This window comes from Ctenocephalides felis, unplaced genomic scaffold, assembly GCF_003426905.1.
Source record: "Ctenocephalides felis isolate EL2017-DRISC unplaced genomic scaffold, ASM342690v1 CF-g0.4_SCAFFOLD_00845, whole genome shotgun sequence".
Taxonomy (NCBI): domain Eukaryota; kingdom Metazoa; phylum Arthropoda; class Insecta; order Siphonaptera; family Pulicidae; genus Ctenocephalides; species Ctenocephalides felis.
The window spans coordinates 33,823,030-33,829,347 of NW_020536999.1; positions in this window are offsets into that span (position 1 = coordinate 33,823,030).

A 6,318-nucleotide genomic window follows, 5' to 3' on the forward strand; every position below is an offset into this window, starting at 1 on the left:
AAAATTCATTAAACATTCTTGCAAGAAGAGGTGTAAAACTTTGTTCATATTTTTTATAAAATTCATATGGAATTCCATCTATACGGGGGTCCTATTATCATTTGCAGATTTTATTGCTTCTTTTACTTCTTCTTTGTATCTTATTTCTTAAATTCTCATTGAAAATAATGTTAATATTTATTGTAGTTTTCCAAAATAGCAAGGTTTCTATGTTTGGTATTGATTCTTTTATAGAAATATTGATATGATTTTTCCATTTCTTTCATTATATCTATATTGTTTTGTAATAAAGTGTTTTCCGAGTTATACATCGATTTAATATATTTATTTTCTCCATTTTTCTTTTCTTTCGCTATTTGGTATATTGTTAAACGTTCCTCTTCTGCTATTGTTTGTGTTCTTGATATTATTTTGATACCTTCATTTTTTAAATCATATAATTTTCTAATCGTTGCTTTTATTTCCTTAATTATTTCCCACATACCTCCGGTTTCTTTATGAATTGAGACAGCCTCGTTTAATACTTGCTCAAAATAACTGATTGTGTTATTAAAATCTATGGCATTCTGTATCGAAATACTTTTTGCTATATATTTAATTTTAGGTTTTGCTTTTTTTTGCCACCATTCTATTATTTTATTAGGCGGATATTTTTTTTCAATTAATTTCCATTCTTCTATAAATTTATTATCAAATTCCTCTGATTTTAATATTTTGCAGTTCAATTTCCAATAGCTTTTCCCTAATAAGGGTATTGATGAAGATGCTTTTATTTTCAGAATTACAGCATTATGGTCGGAAAAAGCTATCGGTACCGTTTTGCAGTCTATAATTTTGTTACTTATATTTGAATCTACATAGAACCGGTCCAATCTAGATGCAGAATCGCCTCTGAGAAATGTGTATCCTGATTCATTCTTATGTTTTTATTTCCATGCATCTTTTAGTTTAAGCTGATTCACTAATCTTTTTAAGGCCGCACTATTATTTGCTCGGCCTTTTTGGTCTTTTGCGTTAATAACACAGTTAAAATCTCCTGCTATAATTACATTTGATGTATTATTTCTAAATATACTGCCTATTTCTTCTTCAAATAATTTTTCTCTTTCGGCTTTAAAACCATTCCCAGCATGTGCATATACATTGATGAAATTTATTTCATCTATTTTCGCTCCTATTATTCTAGAATTTTCATGCAATAGTATATTTTTAAATTTTATACCAGGTCTTATCAAGATTGCTGTTCCTCTTTGATTCTCATTTAAATTTATGATGCTTTCATATGGCTTAAAAAAATTAAAATCGTCTTCATTTATTTCTTGTAACATAATAACGTCTAAATCATATTCTCTTATGAATTTTTTTAATAAGATTTTTGTTGTTATACTCCTTATACCATTTATATTTATTGTTGCTAAGTTTCTTATTTTGTAATTATCCATGTTTATTAAATAGTATATTTGTTTTATTTTTATTTATATTGTTTATAATTTTGTTATTTGTTTGTTTAAATCCTCTTCGGGTTTTTCACCATATTCTTTATTTGACTTTAAAGATTCGTCTTGTTCAATTATCATTTTTTCATTGGGATTATTTGACAATACATCAGATGACAAACTTGGTGCTTTTATATCAAATCTTCTAATGATTTGATTAATTACTTCATCTGTATTTGGAGTAGAAGTTGTTATTATTTTATTTCTCTTTGGTGTTATTTCAATTTCATTGTTATGATTTTTCTTCTTATCTATTTTTATCGATTTTTTTATTTCATTTGCCGTTGTAACAATACTTCTTTTATTAATAATAATTCTATTTTCTTCTTTTTTATAACTATTGTATTCTTCATTTTTCTCATGATCTTTTTGTTTGATTTTATTTTCGTCTTTTTGGTATACAGTTTCCTCAATTATGTTATCTTCTTTATTATATATTGCAGGATTAATTTTTTCAACATATTTTAGTCTTTCATTTATTCTCGTATTTACTGTGCAATCTTTTTCATATGATTTATTTCTCCGCATTTAAAACATTTCCTTGGCTGTCCTTTTATAATTATTGTTGTATTTTTTCCATTAATTTTAATGCTATCAGGTATTTCTTTTGTGAGTTCCATAAGGAATGTTCTGTTTCCCGTGTAACAGTTAATTATGTTTTCTCCAGACCACATATCTTCCTGATATTTTAAAACTCTCCCATATTCTGACATAATTTTTGTAATATAATCTTCTGAAATCTCCCACTGAACGTTTAGAAGTTTAATCCATTTCGGAGGTTTTTTCGGTTCACTAAATTCTATTTCGTAACTTTGATTGTTTTCATCTTTGTACTTAATATTTGCTTCGTATTTATTTTTAATTTTACTTATGATTTCCGCATTATTAAATTTGACATTTAATATTTTACTTTCCATGGCAATTCCATGAATGCAACTTATGTCTTCGAATATACTTTCAAGGATTTTTCTTAACCACATATGTACTTTTAATGGAGCAATTGCTCCTTCTATTATTTTAAAATTAAAAAGGAGTGTATTAACTTGCTTAATACTCTCCATTTTGTATTATATATTGCACTTTAAACACAAAACACACGCACAGCCAGGCAGGCAAGCCTGGTATTTATTAAATGTTTTTATTATTGCTCTTATATAATCCGATGTGTTCACAACGAAGGTCTATTTAGAACTGTGATTCGGAGCTAGTCTTCTGGCTTTTAATATAAACAAAGAATTTCGTATGAGTAAAATCGATTGTAAATTCTATTTATGAATGGCACAGACTTTTATCTTTTTGTTATTTATTTTGTTTTTTTTTTTTTAAATGGTATTTTCAAAAATGATATGATGTGGAACCTTATTGAAACATATATATTTCTCAATGAAACGACGATCATTCTTGTTGTCTAATTGAATATCATATTTTAAACATACGGTATCATATCACATCTGCTTAATTAATTTTAACATAAACAACGGCAACACATTGTGGCTTAGACGAAAATATCTCATTTCAACAGTAGACGGGTGCGTCCCTGAAAATGTTAAAAAATATAAACATTGTGTTCGTTTTGCACAAACCTGTATACGAAGAGAGGTCTTGGATATATTTTTAGTTTTTGCATTAACAATCAAAATAAAATATTACGAATTAATAATTTATCATTATCATGACGAAGGAAGACCTGGTGTAGGTTAGAGTCACATTCATGTTCTTCAGAGAGTTGGTTTTATGAAACTTTATTTACTTACAATTTTCTACTAGCTTTGTTAGCAGTTTTGTAATATACGTCCATGTAATATTTTTGGTGTTTCAAATAAAATAAAAATTAAATTTCCCGCATTACATGGATGATAGGTTTCATAAAAAGTGAAATTCGAAACATTCACTTTTATGTGGAAAAATCGTGCTAAACAAAAATCACTGTAACTGTAACATACATTTTGTAGTGTAGTATTTTGACAGTAAAACAATGAAAATGTTAATGCAGATATAAGCAAAATATAGTTTAGTGTTTATAATTTCGTGTAAATGCAACATTAATGAATTTAGTTAAAAATATATCAAAAACCTGTAAGATCAAAAACTATTAGAATAATGAATGAATGTATAATATTTTTATATTATTTATTAATTTTCTACTTACATTTATAAATGCCTTACATGCATTCGTCAGTGCATTACATTGCATTCGTCAGTATTGTAAAATAATCAAAATTGAAAATAAATTTGCTACAGTAAAAATGTATTTCGTCCGTTTCACATGTAAAATTGTAATTTTATTACTTGATAAATAATAACACAGGAAATTTCATAAGCGTTAATGTTCTGCAAGTGTAAATGAATTTTCGTGTTTTGTTTACAGAACATTATTAGTAATTGACTCATACTACATACTGTTCAGATTAACTTAATTTTATTTTAGTACATTTGCAAAAGTAGTGTGCAATGCTTGCAAATGCTTTTGTTAACGGGTAAATGGTCATGGCACATTCGAGATATGTAGCAGAATATATAACTGCGCAAAAAATCAAAAATGATTTTTTCGTATGTGAGTGTGTGTGTGCGTACAAGTGTATGTGCTGGCGTGCGTTCAACCGATTTGAATGATTCGAAAATTTAGTTTTTGAGAAAGACAGGTCCAGGTATATCGAAGATCTGGGCGAAAAAATGCGAAAAATATTTATAATTTAATTATATTTCAAATTAATTAATTGAAGCGTTTTTTGCAAATCTGAGTAATTTTACCTCGTCCACCTTCTTACAAAACTCGTAATAGATATATCCAACTATTTTTTCTTATTTGCAGGTCTCATTTGATGCTGTGTGCGGTTAGAAAGTGCTAACTGGATGCGTTGTTGACATCAACCGTTCCATAATATTTTTACTTGCGTTCACGTACAAGGTAATGACTATATTTATGTTACTATTTGCGTATTATATGTTCTTCACCTACTGGCTTGATAGTTATTTTTCTATTTGTGTCGTCTGACACGTGTAAATTGATAAGTAGAATAATGTCAGGTTCGTTTTCACAAAGATTAAATTGTTTATATTTTCACGTCATATCATTATCTAAGTGAGGAAATTGAATGCATACTTTTATGCATAAGAAAATTGTTTGATGCCGCCCACAATTACGTCGTAACAGGTGTAATTTTACAAAGGCTATTTAAAGTAGCCGCTCCAAGAATTCAGATTACCGATAATATAATGTTTTGTTTTGAAATATACTAGCAATGATTGTTTTATCTTAACTACTGAATTTGAAAGTCAATAAACATTTCTTTGTTTTTAATAATTCAATGTGGTCGCAAAAATATAGTTCAATCTAATATAAATCTAAATTGTGCCCGAAACTAGTTCTGGTTATTAACTTTTTTTTTTTTTAAATTTTTTAGCTTTATGCTTCCATTGTTTTTCTGTTTAGTAAATTTGTATTTGCATTAGACTTCTATAATTAAAAATAAGAAAAACTTTCCGAAGGGTAAAATTTTTTTCTAATATATTTTAATATATGAACATTTTGGCATACCTTATAAGGAGAACCCGCGCATTGCTCGTCTGGGATTTTGATTCGCTGCTTAAATGCAAACTTTAATTAATTTTTATAATTAAACCGCTTTTCATAGACCTCTAATATTTTACCACGGTCAGTTTAGGCATAAAATCTACCATTGTGCCAAATTTCATCAAAATCCCAGACGAGCAATGCGCGGGTTCTCCTTATTAGAAAAAATTATGTATGCTTGTGTATAGTATTTCTATATGCATGTGCGGATACAATTTTTGTCGACGATTTCGAAAGAACAGATCAACCGGTTAGAATGATTCAAAAAAAACATTCGATTCCTGTTGATGGGGAGATGTGCTGATTAGTTTTTGACTAAGGCAATTCAGTTTTTGAAAGAAAATTTCTAATTTGCATAAAATTAATATTTAAAAAAAAAAAATCACAATGCGGGGAGTTTCAACAATTTGTTTTAAGGCACTATGCCATACACCACTAATTATATCATAATCTAAAAATTTCATTACATTTTTTTCATAATATTTCAAATTGGCCATATCTTGAATAAATTCTCGCTAAATGTCGCCAAACGTAATTTAGCTCATACTTTACTTATCAATTTCATCCGGATAAATTATGATATGCTTATAGCAAAAAATTAATTATTTTTGGCCATAAATGATAACTTCAATTAAATCCTTAATTACGTTGTGGCAATTTATATTATAATTGGTATATGTAAGAATGTATGTAGGTTCATTTTTGACGTATTATAAAACAAAACTATTTAAGTTACGATGGTAATAAATACAATATAATGGGTTTATGCGTAAAAATAGTACCTCATCATATCTTTTCTATTGATAATTAATTCATGACAATTTAGTATCAATTTCTATTTATTTCTTACGAACAACTCTAATGTGTGTAACAGTTGGGTGTGTTAGGTAAAACTCTATTGAACTTTGACAAAGTACGTCTAAGACTATAAATTATTCAGGTATTGCTTTCTTAGTGTTTCTAAAAGTAGATCGACATTTCTTAATTGGTACTTAAATCAACAAGAAAAGTTTTTACTATTCAATATCGATATATAATAGCCGGGTATTAGTCTTTTAATGCTTGATATTCATTGGAAAATTATAAGTTGTACTTGACTTTTATGTGAAATGTTTGAGCATGCTTAAATGCATATTTTAAATGTTTTATTTACTTTCGCCAATATAGTTTCAGCTAATACATTTATAAGTTTTAACTTATATGTACTATATCAGGTATTTGTTCTAATAATTTTTATGGTATACACAT